Consider the following 20,191-nt stretch of genomic DNA (forward strand, 5'->3'; position numbering starts at 1 on the left):
CAGAGAAAACAATATGTGAAATTCTGGAGTTCCTCATTGATAGCAGCTACGTAACATTTGGGGGTAAGACATTTAGGCAAGAAGTAGGCATCCCCATTGGCACCAGTTGTGCTCCCCTTCTTGCGTATCTGTTTCTTTATGCATATGAATCAGATTTTCTGCTCATTTGTGACATTTGGATATGAGCTCGCCACCGGACTCTCAATAGGATAAATCGAAATGCGAACAGGATCAATTGTGACGTCATAAGCACCATTATGCTTAACCACTGACTTGTATGTTTGTTATAAACACTGTCTGGTCAATACATGAGTCATGATAAGGGAATTTACATCATGTCAGATATTTCTACCAAGCTGCAATTAAAAGCAGTTTTATGAAACAGAATTCACAAAATCTAAACATTTCCTGGTTGTTGTCCCTTGTTGGCATAACTTCCTGCTGACGTAAATCTCAAAAAACAAAATGGAGCACATAGATACCAGCAGTAATGACTCCACGTGACATATTAATTTACTTGATTAGTCGGGGATACATGACTGAATCAAACTCACCATGTCTTCAGTTCAGTTATAACCATTACGAAATCAAGACCTCTTATTTGGCTCACTCAGACAAAAAAATGCCAACTGAAATGAATTTCAAATAGGTTACTTCCGGTTATAATATATTACTTCCCGTTAGGCGGACGTCAAAGCAAAATGGCCAATGTATCAAACGCACTTGCTTGTTTCCCACTGAAATGGCTCTGAATATATGGTATGGACGTTTATAATGTCGCTTCGTTTTTTTCAGAACAGGGAAGTTTTTATGTCATTTAAGAATTGACTTTGACTTTGTATGAAGGTCGGAGTTTTATATCACTATTTTTACCTCAAAGGACGTAGACCTTGATCTATACTCAGTTATTTTTCATGTTTACACTGACAGCCTTATAACAACCAGCTGTATCGCGGAATAAAATAGTTCATCAAAACGAGAGGTGACATGAGCTTATATATGCCCAACATGCTCAACAGGGACAACTTTCTGTTAACAAATGTACTCAAATAATATCCTCTATAAATGAGAAAGGTCTGTTAAGAATTACCTCAGTTAGTCAGTCACAGTGACGGCGCATCGTAGTGCATTTACATCAAGTACGAGACGTCATAATGGCCGACACGATAAACGTGACGGGAGAGATTTCGGAAGTTGTTAATGAACCCGAGGCGGTTACATGTTTTAGTCATCATTGATCGACTGGCTGATCATTGAAAGGTGAATAAAGATGTGTCATAGACACTAAGGTAAATTCATAGTTTGCTGTAGACTCTCACTGTCAGCCTAGACACGGACCGAGTGGATACTACGATAGTTTGGATGTGCATTTCTTCATCTTGCTCATTAGGAAGGGTCGAAGCGAGGATATTCGTGAACAATCATGCACTCTCTGACGTTTCTCAATGTATACTGAAACGCTTCAAGATTAAAGGGTCCAAATGTTCAGAAAGAACACTTCTGTAAGTATTCGTGCTGGGGAATTTCCAGGGGTTTCCCCAGGAATATGGAAGTAGTCCGTCAGTGTTTACGTCATTTCATGTCACAGTCTCGTGAAAAACGTATGAACGTCAAAACACTTTCGCGGTATTGTGTCCTACCTCTCGTCCAATGGAAAAGTCATATATCGTGTAAATAATATAAGCAACTGAACACTTTCAACTACTACTTACAATTGCGAACGGTTTGGGCCCAAGAACGATGTCTAGCAACAACAGAATCGAAACCTCATTCCTTATGTCATGGGGGCGGTCGGGTAGCAGAGTGGTTAAAGCGTTCGCTCGTCACGCCAAAGACCCAGGTTCGATTCCCGACATGGATACAATGTGTGAAGCCCATTCCTGGTGTTCCCTGCCGTGATATTGCTGGAATATTGCTAAAAGCGTCGTAAAACCATACTCACTTACTCACTCACTCCTTATTTCATTGTCGCTGAGGTGAAAAGGCGATACACATCTGAAGTGTCTTGAAAGAAAAGAATCCACAGCATTAGGACTTGTTCCCTCCCACGTCATTCTGGCACTACTGTTCAGAGATGTATCTAAACCAACTCACTTATGCACTCTATAAAGATAAGTCACGATTGAATAATTGATCACCGGTCTTGTACGTAACCCACGGTGTGATGTAGCACCTTTGACCTCAAAACGTTCTGTTAGTTTGTTGTTAATAACATGCAACTCGGCCATATTCCAGGTATATGACGCTGGTCTGTACTGAACGATTTGACAAATAAGAAATGGATGGCGGAGTTGACTGTACCTATCTGTTTCCGGTAACTGGAGTGTTCTAACTATGTCCTTCATAATCTGAAGCTTGATAGACCTGATATATACAGTGGCGTTAAACCTCACTCACTCGATCATAGTCCAGGACCTTAGGGGAATATTGTGCAGATGTGTCTACAAGCACCAAATTTGGCATAGATGTAGACCAGAACATACTAAATCCATTTTTGGAGGGCGCCAAAGCCGACGCTCACTGGGGCGGCCATGTTGGCAAAATCCAAGATGGCCGCCAGTCCCTATTTGATTTTGTCCTAACTTCAAAACCAAGAGTCATAGGATCATGTATTAAGGCTTGTTTATAGGTTTTAGACCTCAAGACTTCCAAATGTGAGCTTTGTTTTGATGTAGAAGTGCGTTTTGGCCAATTTCGTGGTTGAAAACATATTTTATTCAAACCAAATATATTTTTTTATGGTCATTTTACCTTCACATTTGCATAACCCCGTGCAGCGGACTCCAGCTCTACTGCATTTACAGTTTCCGGTGCAAGACCTTTCACAACCGCAATGAAAAGGGGAGAACGTGCTTTACTGGCATCCTCGAGATGTGTCCGTTATGGTGATACCACCGTCTTCCTTTTGACACCCCCATTCACTAAAGTCCGGGATTTCCTGGTGAACTGAGGCTGCTTGATTCCAGTAAAAGCTTGCCTGAAGAAGTGCCCTTTTTATGTGTTCAAACGAGGCTGCCTGAGTGGGTGGTATATTCTCAAGAGTTCTTTTACCAGTTGCAAAAAGATGATGTCTGGCTTCATTGACTTTAGCCAAACCACACCCCTTACTATACATGATAACCACAAAAAAAGAAACGTCGGACTTTATTTTAACCAAAAATAGCTTACATTGTCGTAATGATGTAAACTATAATATTCCATAACATGCACTGCCTTGTAAGTAGATATAATCAGCAATCAGTCCATGAAACATCCGTAGAACGATGTGGCTGGCGTTACTGTGGAAGGGGTATCACAACTGAAAGCAGTCACGGAAACATCCGTAGAACGATGTGGCTGGTGTTACTGTGGAAGTGGTATCACAACTGAAAGCAGTCACTGAAACATCCGTAGAACGATGTGGCTGGTGTTACTGTGGAAGTGGTGTCACAACTGAAATCAGTCACTGAAACATCCGTAGAACGATGTAGCTGGCGTTACTGTGGAAGTGGTATCACAACAGAAAGCCACATTATCAAAACCGTATTTGGCCACCGTCTGCATCAACCAGAGCTCTGCATCGGCGTCTCATTGACGCCACCAAAGTCTGGATTTCTTGTTGTGGAATGTTATTCCATTCCGCAAACAAGACAGTCTCAAGTTACCGGATGTTCTGAGGCTGATTCTGACGCCGTCATACACGTTTGTCCAAATAGTCCCACAAATGTTCAATTGGATTCATGTTCGGGTTTTGGCCAAGGCTTGACATCCACGTGGTCAAAGTGGCTGACTTATGGAAGCAGTTATTATTAAGAGACCTTTTCCGACTTGCATACAGTTAGGCCCTACCTTTATGTACATGTAGGTTCATACTCCAATGACAACTCAAAGTCTAAGTCAATCAGTGAGTGAGTGAGTGAGTGAGTGAGTATGGTTTTACGCCGCTTTTAGCAATATTCCAGCAATATCACGGCGGGGGACACCAGAAATGGGCTTTACACATTGTACCCATGTCGGGAATCGAACCCGGGTCTTCGGCGTGACGAGCGAACGCTTTAACCACTAGGCTACCCGACCGCCCCTAAGTCAGTCAGTAAATACCTAACACGGTAACCCGGTTCATCCGATGAATGGACCCTTAAACATCGATACAAGGAATATAATGTTTGTTATTCATAAAAATGTGTCACTTATTCATCATCATCTGTCACGTTTCGTTTCGAATAAAGGCGCCGGAAGTGAAGCGGTGTCCGGGGAGACAACTCTGTCTATTTTTCCCCTCGGTATTTCTAATTTTCAAGAAAAGTGGAAATAAATTAAAACCCTTTTCTCATTCATTGGCATTCAAGACAGGAATGAGGTACTGGTAACATATTTTGAACATACGCTCGCAAATAATCAATCTTACAGCGGAATAATAAATGGAAAAGACTTGACGTACTGACAACAACCAGGAGGTTCTCGCTTCCTGGTACTTGACCTCCTCCATCAGTCCGACATGAGTATACTCCAGCGTCAGCCCCTGTTATGTTCGTCAGCATGAAAGCTCGTGGCCGTCCAGACACGTAACCTACCCTTGAATCTGTCGTCAAATTGTATAACATTTTTGTTGTTTAATTCCCCTGCAAAGATGGACACGGCAGTTTTGTTCTGAATCTGTGTTCCTTGAAACACTTTTCACCTTTCTTCATAGCACTTGATGACAGCGTAATTTTCTTGTGTTGCCCAGCCTGTACTGTCAAAAGTCCTGCAACTGCTGGCGCTGGAATACAAAGAATATATACTTACAATACATACAATGCGTAAAATATGAACATCTCTATTTTGAATAGAATTAGATTGCCCAACCTAATACCAGATATCCATGAAAACCTTAGTAACAGACGCAGTTGTGAAAGTAACGCTGAATGAGATAAGTAGATAGAAAGATCAGTTGTTGACTAGAAAACTAATCGGCGGGAAAACAAAACTTCCACGGGTGTTTTGAATGAAAACAAATCTCATAATTTGAAACTCGACGTCCTGGATGAGTGAGTGAGTTTGTTTTTACGCCGCTTTTAGCAATATTCAAGCAATATCACGGCGGGGGACACCAGAAATGGGCTTCACACATTGTACCCATGTCGGGACCCGAACCCAGGTCTTCGGCGTGATTAGCGAAAGCCTTAACCACTAGGCTACCCGACCGCCCCCGACGTCCTGAAAATACTTGTGCTGTGGGTTCGAACGATTGCCATACTTAAGAGGCTAAGATGGCAAGTTAAATTGTCAAAAAAAAGCACACGACAATTTAGCTGCATTTGAATGTTAACTATTCCATGTAACGCCAACCCGGATAGAACGAAATGTCTATATATGTCACGTGATATCAGTAAACATGTCACCGTAGGACAAGAGAGTTGGGATAGGTCGGGCAAACTTGATCATTCAGAATGCATTTGGGGCGGGCGGGTAGCCTAGATCGCTCGTCACGCCGAAGACCCGGGTTCGATTCCCGACATGGGTACAATGTGTGAAGCCCTTTCTGGTGTCCCCCGCCGTGATATTGCTGGAATATACCCACTCACTCACTCTGAATGTATTTGCTTTGTAATCATGAATATGATAAAGTACTGACTACAACATGTCCACTGTCTGAGTGACTAATGTCTGGACATATTGTCCATGGCTGGTATCACAATCCCTGAAGTCTTGGTATTATCCTGTGAACAACGACACAAATAGCGGCCAAACAATCTCCTATCAGGGATGTCTGCATGTTGAAACATTCAAAGAAATGAGATACTATTTCCTCTTGATCACGATGGTCGCCTTCTAAGAGAGTTCCCTGTTGGAGTGATACAGAAAACGTTCAATCTGGCCAGTGTTGTATACTGGTATTGGGCGAACTTACAAGATGTCAATATAATTGTTCCAATGATGACAGGGATTGAAATCATTTATAAAACCGGTCGCTTGATGAATGTTCTATGTGAAATGTCACTCGACTGCTTTCTGAGTAAGAAGAGTTGCTAGTTTCCTTTTCCGTGTTTTTTTTATTGAAGATACTAAGAGTTTTTATACCATAACTCTACATTGCGATAGGGCACTATGCGTATGCATATACTTTGATGCTAGTATGCAAATTCGTATGTGCTGGTGCTTGGTGTACTGTTCTCGGGTAGTCACTATCTTATAGTTTGATACATGTTTGATACATATATTTTCTATCTCATCGATATCTATATCTCTGTTTCTTGTATTGTATCAGCAGTAGTTAAAGTAGTGCAGTCTTACAATTCATGCCACGCAACGCCACGCCACGCCACGCCACGCCACGCCACGCCACGCCACGCCACGCAATACTACACTACTCTACACTATACTATAAGTACTATACTATACAATACCATATTAAATAGTACCACGCTGTACGACACTTCAAGATGCTGTATTATAGAGTACAGAACTATACTATGCTATAAGTACTATACTATACAATATCATATTAAATAGTAACGTGTGTTTATTCATGTATGGGAGGCCATAGGCCCATGTACATTTCAGTTATATATAGTAATATACAATTGAGACAATTTACATTGCAAACAATCTTAAGGGTAGAATATTACGACTTGGTACGTAATAATAGGGCTTCCTTCACATACTTAGCTACATTTCTGAGTATACAGTCATTTTGGCCATTTAAGAGATTACTAAAAGTCTGAATACATGGATTGTTATAGAATCTTACTGGAATATACTTTTGTCTTAATGTTGCGTAAAACGGGCAGACAAACACAAAATGGACTTCGTCCTCAATACAGCCATTGTTACATAGCCGACAAAAGCGTTGTGAATAATCAATATCCTCTCTTCTGCCCAGATTACTCCGTATAGGCAATTCACTTAATCGCAAAAGGCACATCATACGTCTATGGTCTCTATTTCTGAAAGCTGTAACATAATATTCCATATCCAATAACATCTTGACATGTGAATAATACCTTAATTTACGAGACTCATAAATTTTCATCTGTATACTCTGTTACAATGCAACAAACGTTGTCTAAACAGCTGCAAGAAACACTTAACATCACCAATATTCTGTTCGTACCACACATTCCCAAATCCATATATGTCGAGTAAATATTTAACATGAGTTGCCCAAGTAATTCTACCACATTCATCCAGCTTCTTCATTAACAAATAACACTGTCGGGGATATCTTTCATCATTCATTCTAATCAGTTTACACCAGTATTTAACACACTTCATATGCTAATCCACATGCAAACCATTTCTTCCACATTCAGCTAATATTGCCGTACTTGATACATATTTACCAACTCCTAAAACAAATTTACAAAACTTAGTATGAAAAGTTTCGACAATTTGACTACCTTTGCAGCCCCAGATCTCAGCACCATAAAGAAGAATGGGCTTTATCTTAATATCAAACAATTTAAATAAAATGTTAACTGGCATATTTACAAAGTGAAATTGCAATTGTTTAATGGCAAACAAAGCCTTACTGGCTTTTATCTTGAGTGTATCAATGCATTTAGTCCAAGACAATCTATTTGAAAACAGAACACCCAGATAACTATAGTAAGTACTAACATTGATACGTTTATCATTCAAAAAACATCGTTCATCATACCTTAAAGTACCACCTCTTCTGAAAACCAAAATATCGGTTTTAGACATGTTAATTTCAAGTCCCCACATTTTACAAAAATTGGATAAAATATCAATTTTTCTTTGCAGACCTATTACTGTGTCATCAAAAATACACAAATCATCTGCATATAGTAAAAGTAATATGTCCATAAACTCCTCTCCAATAAAAATCCCTCGCATATCACTACTTTCTATCATTGAATATGAAATAGTACCACACTGTACGACACTTCAAGATGTTATATTATAGAGTAAAGAACTATACTATGCTATAAGTACTATACTATACAATATCATATCAAATAGTACTACACTGTACCACTCTGCAAGATGCTATATCATAGTGTACACAACTATACTATGCTATAAGTACTATACTATACAATACCATATTAAATAGTACTACACTGTACCACTCTGCAAGATGCTATATCATAGTGTACAGAACTATACTATGCTATAAGTACTATACTATACAATACCATATTAAATAGTACTACAATGTACCACTCTGCAAGATGCTATATTATAGTGTACAGAACTATACTATGCTATAAGTACTATACTATACAATACCACATTACATAGTACTACACTGTACCACTCTGCAAGATGCTACATTATAGTGTACACAACTATACTATGCTATAAGTACTATACTATACAATACCATATTAAATAGTACTACACCGTACCACTCTGCAAGATGCTATATTATAGTGTACAGAACTATACTATGCTATAAGTACTACACTATACAATACCATATTAAATAGTACTACACTGTACCACTCTGCAAGATGCTATATCATAGTGTACAGAACTATACTATGCTATAAGTACTATACTATACAATACCATATTAAATAGTACTACACTGTACCACTCTGCAAGATGCTATATCATAGTGTACAGAACTATACTATGCTATAAGTACTATACTATACAATACCACATTAAATAGTACTACACCGTACCACTCTGCAAGATGCTATATCATAGTGTACAGAACTATACTATGCTATAAGTACTATACTATACAATACCATATTAAATAGTACTACACTGTACCACTCTGCAAGATGCTATATCATAGTGTACAGAACTATACTATGCTATAAGTACTATACTATACAATACCATATTAAATAGTACTACACTGTACCACTCTGCAACATGCTATATCATAGTGTACAGAACTATACTATGCTATAAGTACTATACTATACAATACCATATTAAATAGTACTACACTGTACCACTCTGCAAGATGCTATATCATAGTGTACAGAACTATACTATGCTATAAGTACTATACTATACAATACCATATTAAGTAGTACTACACTGTACCACTCTGCAAGATGCTATATCATAGTGTACAGAACTATACTATGCTATAAGTACTATACTATACAATACCATATTAAATAGTACTACACTGTACCACTCTGCAAGATGCTATATCATAGTGTACAGAACTATACTATGCTATAAGTACTATACTATACAATACCATATTAAATAGTACTACACCGTACCACTCTGCAAGATGCTATATCATAGTGTACAGAACTATACTATGCTATAAGGACTATACTATACAATACCATATTAAATAGTACTACACTGTACCACTCTGCAAGATGCTATATCGTAGTGTACAGAACTATACTATGCTATAAGTACTATACTATACAATACCATATTAAATAGTACTACACCGTACCACTCTGCAAGATGCTATATCTAGAGTGTACAGAACTATACTATGCTATAAGTACTATACTATACAATACCATATTAAATAGTACTACACTGTACCACTCTGCAAGATGCTATATCATAGTGTACAGGAGGGTACGGGTGGCCCAGGCGCCGCGATTCGCTGTGCAGAGTTGCGTCCCTTGGGCACGCCAGAAACCTATGATTGTGGGTTCGAATCCCGGTTCGCCCCGATTATGTTTCTAGGTTTGTCAGCACCATACCCGTGCTCGTGGGTTTCACCGAAGTGGTAAACGTCTGAGACCTGCATCACTTCGGGCTTTCCTCCCACATTAAGCTGACACGCCGCGATATAACTGTAATACTGTTAAAAGTGGCGTTAAACCCAACTCACTCACTCACTCACTCATAGTGTACAGAACTATACTATGCTATAAGTACTTAGCATACTGTATGACACATTAATTATTCACGACGTGTTTTCCCTAATACAACTTTTGTTAGATTGTAATGACGTAATACCGGGGGAATCCGCTCTTTTCTCTTTCTCCCTGTCTCTGTCTCTCTGTGTCGTGTAATAAAACCGAGAAGATTGTCCTGGAATCTTTATGCATTCACCTCTATAATGAGAACACAACAGTGATCACATCATTTCAAAGGATTCGACAGGAGTAACTGACATTCAGTTGTTTCCACTATTTACTGAATACTATCACTCTCAAACTTCTTGGGGAAAATGTCACTGAAAGTACTCCTGGTTGAAGGCACGCTAATGAAGTTTGATGAGGGGAGACAACTCTTTCACGACTGACTCAACCGAAGCAACGCCTCTCCACCTCAAGTGCTTCACAGTGAGAGAGATAATGCTCTATGAAACAACTTTAGTTGAAATCTTCAGTAGAGGTCATGTGGTAATCAAAAAAGTTTGACGTAAATTTATGTAAAGAATAAACTCCGAAGACGCGTTAATTCTTGTGCACGGGGTTTGGTCTGAGGCGCGTCGCGGCTTTAGTTTCATTGGAATGCTACGTCCCTTAAAAATCTATTATGCGTTCAAATAGTATATACACCTCAACTAAAAACAAACTCAAAATACTTTTTATAGCTTTTGCAAGTTTGAATCCTATAGTATCAGACAATTAGGTAACCGAGAACAGAAACCGGTAACAGCTGAACGTCATTAGATGTGTGCGTGCACATTCGTCGCCACTCGCCCCTTTCCGTAACCTGCAAGAAGACGCGTCTCCAAAGATGAATGTTTTGCGCGAAAATACGACAAACCAATCAGAATGCGCGTATGATTTCAAGTTCTTCGTCAAAGAATCCCTCAGAAGTATTTTTTTTATTTTACATATGTCTTGGATCTAAAAATATACCAAAGACACAGTTAAATGTGTTCAATCATACTGTATAATTCCGCATGTCCCGATGTGCTTTAAATTGCATCTGAAATATATATAATATATGGTGAAATGTAAGTGAACCATTACGCAACGAGTTGACAATTGTTTTAGGTATGCCCGTTTGCGCTGAGACGGAACCCGGTCGCAAAAATGTCCATGAGCGGGGCACGAGTCGCTATTCGGCTTGTCCCGGAATAACACGAGTTGGTCGCGAATGGCGCGTGCAGTTCACTCGAACACACCAGAATCATGCGAAACCGGTTTCAGTTGCATGTCATTAGTTGTGTGCGTGCATTTCGTTCGACACAACCAAATGGATTGACAATCGGATTTTTGACCCGGAGTAAGTTTTCGCAAAACTTTGATACACAAGATAGAAACAGTGACTTTGAGAATTTATTAAACAACTCTCCCGCGTACGATGATGACGGCAATGTTGGTACAAGTAAATCTATGACCGAATAATGTAATCGCCCTGATGAGGAACTGAAGCTTTTTTTCTCCACTCGGTGAAACATCCACTGGCAATTTCCACATAGAACTCGGCACTTCATCTGATGATGAAATTATTCCCTACAGTCAAGGATTTAATACTGTGGAGATTGCACGAGAAAAAGCTGAAACTCACCCTCCACCCCCCGTAAGTCCGGTATCGCGCCGTTTCGGTAGGCCACTCTCTTCACTTGAATTGCAAGATTTGGAAAGATCTGCTGAAAGTAAAAATACTTTTTAAAAATGTGACTGGGCCCTTCGGTTACTGTCTACTTGGTACACAGCAAGAAAATGGAATGGACAAGAAGTAGACAAGTATCTTTTACAAGCGTCTGACTGCGAGTTAAACCAAATGTTTATCGCCTTCATAACGGAGGTAAACAAATTAAAAGGTGATGACTACCATGACAATACCCTCCATGGCACCCTTATCTACTGCCGGAACACCAGTGCCACACGTATCATCTACAGGGGGTCTGACTGTTTCCAGCCCGCTGGAAATTTGTCTTGAGCGGAACGGATCCAAACTGACATTTAAAATGTAACCCAAGATAAATAAAGTTTGCCCAAGTGAGAAAAAAAAACAACAACAATACGCATATACTCCCGACTTAGTTATGTCTTTTCGAATAGCTCGCCAATAGTACAAAACTACGGGGGTGTAAAAGGTTCCTACTCGACTGATAGGGATGGGTACAGCTGGTGGATACAATTACCTCCTTGGCTCAACATTTGGTGGGTGTGCCACAACTGGTAGTTCGAGCATTACTGTCCACTCTGATTCTGATTCTGGTCCTTGGTTTGTCTGGACCAACACCGTGGTCGTGGGCATCGCCAAAGTGGGAAACATCTACAGCCTCAAACACCTCCATCCTCACACAATAAGCTGAGATACCATTTGTTTGTTTGTTTTGTTTGTTTGTTTGTTGTTTAACGCCGTAATCAGCAATATTTCAGCTACACGACGTCAGTGTAAATAATCGAGTCTGGACAATCCAGTGATTGATATCATGAGCACCGATCCACCTAATTTCATACGATGACATGCATCAACACGATCCCGTTAGCCGCCTTTTAAGGCAAGCATGGGTTGCTGAAGACCTATTCTACCCCGGATCTTCACGGGTTATAAAAAGCTGACGTGAAATAGTTGAAATAATGTTGAAGTTGTACTGATTTGTCTTTGAATAAAACTTGATTATTACGTTTTGAAACATACACTTCTTGAACCGGCTACTGTCTCTGCTCAGGTCGCTGCTCAAGTGTACCGCTCAGTGCTGTTTAATGCCGCAATCAGCAATATTCCAGCAATATCACGGGGCCTGTGAATAGTCTGAACCAGAAAAAACAGTGATTGATATCATGAACAATACGCTACGCCGTGTATAACTACACACTACTGGCGTATAACTTATTAAAGCAAATGATCTGAAGAATTGATAAAAGGGTAATAAATATATGCATATCCATAACCTCTGTGAAACTATGTTCCGGGCCACTCATTCAAATACATTGTGATAACAGCGGAGGTCTCCCGAACACTTCTGTTCTTATTCCAGTGCCTTGTCGTTCTTGTCGTCCATGTCGTCCTTGTCGTCCTTGTCGTTCATGTCGTTCTTGATGTCCATGTCGTCTTTGTCGTCCCTGTCGTCCTTGTCGTCCATGTCGTTCTTGTCGTCCTTGTCGTTCATGTCGTCCTTGTTGTCCATGTCGTCTTTGTCGTCCATGTCGTCCATGTCGTTCTTGTCGTCCTTGTCGATCATGTCTTTCATGTCGTCCTTTTCGTCCATGTCGTCCATGTCGTTCTTGTCGTCCTTGTCGTTCATGTCGTCCTTGTCGTCCATGTCGTTCTTGTCGTCCTTATCGTTCATGTCGTCCTTGTCGTCCATGTCGTCTTTGTCGTCCATGTCGTCCTTGTCGTTCTTATCGTCCATATCGTCCATGTCATTCATGTCGTCCATATCGTCCATGTCGTCCATGTCGTTCATGTCTTGCTTGCCGTCAATGTCGTCCTTGTCGTCCATGTCGTCTTTGTCGTCCTTGTCGTCCATATTGTCTTTGTCGTCCATGTCGTTCTTGTCGTCCATGTCGTCCTTGTTGTCCTTGTCGTTCATGTCGTCCTTGTCGTCCATGTCGTTCATGTCGTCGTTGTCGTCCTTGTCGTCCATGTCGTTCATGTCGTCCTTGTCGTCCTTGTCGTTCATGTCGTCCTTGTCGTTCATGTCGTCCTTGTCGTCCATGTCGTCCTTGTCGTCCTTGTCGTCCTTGTCGTTCATGTCCTCCTTGTCGTCCATGTCGTTTATGTCGTCCTTTTCGTCCATGTCGTCTTTGTCGTTCATGTCGTCCATGTCGTCCCTGTCGTCCTTGCCGTCCATGTCGTTCATGTCGTCCTTGTCGTCCACGTCGTCCTTGTCGTCCTTGTCGTCCATGTCGTCCACTTGAGTGCACCAAGGTGAAATAATTATTTCGTGTGCATGACGTGAAGGAGCAATGACGGGTAACTTTACATAGAGAAAGGTAATATTTGGCAGTGCCAGGGATTGAACCTGCATTGCAGTCACCTGAACAGAAATACCATCAGATCTCCCAGCTAGACTCCAGACACAGTCGCAGACTTGATACTTATTTGTTAACAAAAGATATGTTGTGTAAGTTGGTTGGTTGGTTGGTTTTTTAACGCCCCACTCATCAATTTTCCAGCTATATGACGGCGGTCTGTAAATAGTCGAGTCTGGACCAGACAATCCAGTGATTAATATCATGAGCATCGATCCACTTGGGATCGATGACATGTATCAACCAAGTCAGGGAGCTTGACCACCCGATCCCGTTAGTCGCCATTTACGGCAAGCATAGTCCCCTCATATGGCGAGCATGGGTTGCTGAAGACCTATTCTACCCCGGCATTTTCACGGGTCATATTGTGTAAGTGAAACTGTAGACTAGCATTCTGAATTTTAGTATACGCGATTTTTGGGGAAATGGAAATTTGCTTTATGAGGGGCTGAATTTCGGCAGGAGTGCCCTGTTCATTACTATGTCATCAGGCTGTTCAGAACAGGAATGAAAACCTTATTTCATTGCCCGATGTATCGGCAAGATTAGGGTGAACATACTTTATGCTTCCCACAGGACGGGATACATCGCGTTTTAATTCTAAATAGTCAAATAGAGAGAGAGTTTCCGAGGGGCGCAACTATGCACAGCGAATTGCGGCGCCTTAGACGACTGGGGCCCCGCGCCCCCGGTTAGATGCAGATTACAGATATTGCTCATAATGCTTCACTGGTTCAGAACATACCAAACGTAACTTAACATCGTACAATACTATGACAAGATACAAAACACTATCAACAAAGGTAAATGGCTAGAAATTTTCGCAAAATGATTATGCACATGTAGATGTAGCATAGAGTGAGAAAGGGGGCACGGTTGGCCCAGTCGTCTAACGCGCCGCGATCCGCTGTGTCCCTTTGGCACGCCAGAAACCTGTGATCGTGGGTTCGAATCCCGGTTCCCCCCGATTATGTTTCTAGGTTTGTCAGCACCATACCCGTGCTCGTGGGTTTCACCGAAGTGGTAAACGTCTGAGACCTGCATCACTTCGGGCTTTCCTCCCACATTAAGCTGACTGGAATACTGTTAAAAGCGGCGTTAAACCGAACTCACTCACTCAATCACTAAAGTGAGAAAGATATATCACACTTATAATAACCAACACGGGGCTGAACCACGTGGTCTCACATGGAGGTATTGGTCTCACCGCCATCTGCCAATATACTAAACCTACCAATACCAATAAAAACAATAAGAACGTAACTCCATAGTCAGAACTGCGAAACTGTCAACTATTATTCGACACACGTTACTACACTTATGTTATTACAAAGTTCATGAATGATTAACATAAACTACTAATAAATAGTGTAAAGTAATTAATTACTTTTATTAATTTTGTATACTTTTGTAAAACACAAATAATCTAAACGAAAATATAATCGGACAGTGTTGTAACAATATCGTTAAAACTGAAATGAGTTTTTTAGACAATGGTGTAACTACCACATAGGCAAAAACATGGCCTACACATATTGCAATGTCAGTTATTGGCTTCGCGGTAACCATAGGCCCGCCCGCCCGCAAGAGTAACTGCCCTTTATCGAAGGGACGCTACTCTCTCCCGGATTGATGTCGCTGATCTTGCACTGCCTTCTAAAGACTTGGCTCCTGTCTATCTGTAAATTCTGAATGCGCTAAGCTTGCGTCGCATATCAACAGTGGAACCAGTTCATACCTTCAATCATCGAACGGGAACCAGTCTATAACCGCCACGTTTGTTTGGAGTCTGCCTGGCGTTACAAAATGTAGACATTTGTACACAAGTCCACAAAAGGAAACGTAAACTAGCAACAATTATCCAAGTAATGTGTCCAGATCCCTGATGGCCAACTCGTACTCGACCGGCAACAGACATAGGCGACGTTCGTACTTTCTGGCTTTTTGTTTCAGAATACACCTACGCATGAATTAAAATACCGAACATCTCAGATTACAACTTCTACAACTCATTTCAATGCAGAAAATTTGTGTCGGAAAGAAATTACAATCTATGTCAATTATGTGCAATTTCAATCCAAATATCGCATTCAGCACGTACGGATTCACGTGCAGCCACTCTGATTTCTCGGTGTGCTTGCACGTGATCAAATGACGATGTCTTATTGGACAAGAGTCGGGCAGACGTCTTCCGGTCCAGAGGAGACAGCAGAACCCAGCGTTCTTGCTTAAATATTTCTGTTGAATGTCAGATATGCGCAACGCAGATACTTTCGGACAAATATTCTCGTGTATATAATTGGATGTAGAAATATTTAAGCAATGGCACAGGGGTCTGTGGAATCATCGCTCTGACAAACCGAGAAAAAGATGCTCCTGCCAATGTGACGACCGAGGGAGGATTAAAAAATGCAGACGATCGTTAACTTCAGCCGTCACAAGGTATTTACTAAATTTAATAATTTTATTACCTCATTGTGATATGAGGGTGCAGAGCACCTGTTAATCTGATATGTTCAGGAGTCAGGATACAAACGAGATTCCAAGTCACCTGATGTCACAAATTTCATCAACTGCCCGCGTGATTCAGTGCGAAATAAATCGGGAATGTTACTAAATTCTTTCCCTGCAGAGTTTATTTTGGCATTGTAATGTAAACAACATGGCTAGGGCTGTCTATAAAGATCATAGAGATTGATAATCGTCAACTGAACTTCGATCAATTATGTGATAAATATCGGAGAAGTAACTTACCGTACCTTTCAACTAATACTCAAAGAAAATCCTAAGGAAGTAAACATATTTCACCCCACTGGTGAGTGGTGGCACATTTATGCATGGATTACATCTTCAGCAATGGACATTATTGACATTAATTAATGAGCTGTTTTGGTAAATCTGAACTTATTTCATCACAATAGTTTGTCAGATAATATTGATGACACAATTTTCATATCTATAATTTTTTATTTTTCTTCCCATCAACGATAATTCCGATTATCAATCTTTATTGCCAGCCTGAAGTATCACCTGAAATTTATTTAAAACCCTCTAGCAGGTGTAGGCAACATAGTTTGTCGACAACATAGGCTGTAGGCAACACAGGCTGTAGGCCACACAGGCTCTAGGCAACATAGGCTGTAGGCAACATAGCCTGTAGGGAACACAGGTTGTAGACAAGATAGGCTGTAGGGAACACAGGTTGTAGACAACATAGGCTGTAGGGAACACATGCTGTAGGCAACATAGGCTGTAGGGAACACAGGTTGTAGGCAACATAGGCTGTAGGGAACACATGCTGTAAGCAACATAGGCTGTAGGGAACACATGCTGTAGGCAACATAGGCTGTAGGGAACACAGGTTGTAGACAACATAGGCTGTAGGGAACACAGGTTGTAGACAACATAGAATGTAGGGAACACAGGTTGTAGGCAACATAGGCTGTAGGGAACACAGGTTGTAGGCAACATAGGCTGTAGGGAACAAATGCTGTATGCAACATAGGCTGTAGGGAACACAGGTTGTAGGCAACATAGGCTGTAGGGAACACATGCTGTAAGCAACATAGGCTGTAGGGAACACAGGTTGTAGACAACATAGGCTGTAGGCAACATAGGCTGTAGGGAACACATGCTGTAAGCAACATAGGCTGTAGGGAACATAGGCTGTAGGGAACACAGGTTGTAGGCAACATAGGCTGTAGGGAACACATGCTGTAAGCAACACAGGCTGTAGGGAACACAGGTTGTAGACAACATAGGCTGTAGGGAACATAGGTTGTAGGGAACATAGGCTGTAGGGAACACATGCTGTAAGCAACACAGGCTGTAGGGAACACAGGTTGTAGACAACATAGGCTGTAGGGAACATAGGCTGTAGGGAACACAGGTTGTAGGCAACATAGGCTGTAGGCAACATAGGCTGTAGGGAACACAGGTTGTAGGCAACACAGGTTGTAGGCAACATAGGCTGTAGGGAACACATGCTGTAGGGAACATAGGCTGTAGGCAACATAGGCTGTAGGGAACACAGGTTGTAGACAACATAGGCTGTAGGGAACACAGGTTGTAGGCAACATAGGCTGTAGGGAACATAGGCTGTAGGGAACACAGGTTGTAGGCAACATAGGCTGTAGGGAACACAGGTTGTAGGCAACATAGGCTGTAGGGAACACAGGTTGTAGACAACACAGGCTGTAGGGAACACAGGTTGTAGGCAACATAGGCTGTAGGCAACATAGGCTGTAGGGAACACAGGTTGTAGGCAACATAGGTTGTAAGCAACACAGGCTGTAGGGAACACAGGTTGTAGACAACATAGGCTGTAGGGAACATAGGTTGTAGGGAACATAGGCTGTAGGGAACACATGCTGTAAGCAACATAGGCTGTAGGGAACACAGGTTGTAGACAACATAGGCTGTAGGGAACACATGCTGTAGGCAACATAGGCTGTAGGGAACACAGGTTGTAGACAACACAGGCTGTAGGGAACACATGCTGTAAGCAACATAGGCTGTAGGGAACACAGGTTGTAGACAACATAGGCTGTAGGGAACACAGGTTGTAGACAACATAGGTTGTAGGGAACACAGGTTGTAGACAACATAGGCTGTAGGGAACATAGGTTGTAGGGAACATAGGCTGTAGGGAACATAGGCTGTAGGCAACATAGGTTGTAGACAACATAGGTTGTAGACAACATAGGCTGTAGAGAACACATGCTGTAGGCAACATAGGCTGTAGGGAACACAGGTTGTAGACAACATAGGCTGTAGGGAACATAGGTTGTAGGGAACATAGAATGTAGGGAACATAGGTTGTAGGCAACATAGGCTGTAGGGAACATAGGCTGTAGACAACATAGATTGTAGACAACATAGGCTGTAGGGAACATAGGTTGTAGGCAACATAGGTTGTAGACAACATAGGCTGTAGGGAACATAGGTTGTAGGCAACATAGGTTGTAGACAACATAGGCTGTAGGGAACACAGGTTGTAGGCAACATAGGCTGTAGGGAACACATGCTGTATGCAACATAGGCTGTAGGGAACACATGCTGTAGGCAACATAGGCTTTAGGGAAAACAGGTTGTAGACAACATAGGCTGTAGGGAACATAGGTTGTAGGCAACATAAGTTGTAGACAACACAGGTTGTAGACAACATAGGCTGTAGGGAACACAGGTTCTAGGGAACACAGGTTGTAGGGTACACAGGTTGTAGGAAACACAGGTTGTAGGGAACATATGTTGTAGACAACACAGGTTGTAGGCAAAACAGGTTGTAGGCAACACCGGTTGTAGACAACATAGGTTGTAGACAACATAGTCTAAATGTCACATAGGCTGTAGGCAACACAGGTTGTAGAGAACACAGGTTGTAGAGAACACAGGTTGTAGGCAACAGAGGTTGTAGGCAACAGAGGTTGTAGGCAACAGAGGTTGTAGACAACACAGGTTGTAGGCAACAGAGGTTGTAGACAACACAGGTTGTAGACAACACAGGTTGTAGGCAACATAGGTTGTAGACAACACAGGTTGTAGACGACACAGGTTGTAGGCAACAGAGGCTGTAGGCAACATAGGTTGTAGACAACATAGGCTTTAGGCAAAACAGGTTGTAGGCAACACAGGTTGTAGAGAACACAGGTTGTAGACAACACAGGTAGAGAACACATGTTGTAGATAGGGCTGGTTATTGATATGGATTACTCATATTACAGATTACATTACAGATAATTGGCAATTCACTTCTCCCGAGACTCAGTGTTTCAACAATATGCATGTTACATCGCATTTTTAGCGATGAACAATCTGAGTTTAAGATTCATGTCGTCAAGACAATTATTATTTGTATAAAGTGAGAATAATTGAGAAATTAAATGTAATTTCACCTGATATAGCCGTTTGTCATTTATGTACAGTATTCACGAAACTATTCAGATAAAAAATTATCAAATATTCCGCCATTGTGAATGTCAGGTGTGTACAGGTGTGTGCTACGTAGTAGGTTGTACTAGGTTCACAGGTGTGATACGTAATAGGTCAGGTGAGTACTACGTCATTGTTTTCGTGGTGGGGCACAGCTTGGGTTGCAGACTGATATTAAACAAACATCGTGCGATTATAAAGATGTAAGTTTGTATACCCTTGTACTAATGTAGTAATGATCTTCTCAGCACTAATGTGTTACGAAACTTTCTCATGATTACTATATATTGATTAGTCTAATAATCTTAAGTCATGAAATAAGAAAAACGAAGAATGCACTTTTAAAATAACTTTATAAACGTTCTGTTGGAATATCTCCAATCGGCAATTGGTGTCAGTCACCAAATTTGAGAAACAATCAAACTATGAACATTAAAATGCGT

General features: G+C 41.2%; 1 protein-coding gene and 1 pseudogene across 1 annotated transcript in view; both read right to left on the reverse strand.

Annotated features, from left to right (window-relative positions):
- Window positions 1-20,191, reverse strand: part of LOC139458089 (cell adhesion molecule CEACAM1-like) — a 99,166-nt gene that overhangs the window by 36,941 nt on the left and 42,034 nt on the right. The window lies entirely within an intron of this gene.
- Window positions 6,587-7,839, reverse strand: LOC139457970 (uncharacterized; annotated as a pseudogene).

The sequence above is a fragment of the Haliotis cracherodii genome, unplaced genomic scaffold (genome assembly GCF_022045235.1).
Source record: "Haliotis cracherodii isolate W230 unplaced genomic scaffold, xgHalCrac1.p SCAF_12, whole genome shotgun sequence".
Taxonomy (NCBI): domain Eukaryota; kingdom Metazoa; phylum Mollusca; class Gastropoda; order Lepetellida; family Haliotidae; genus Haliotis; species Haliotis cracherodii.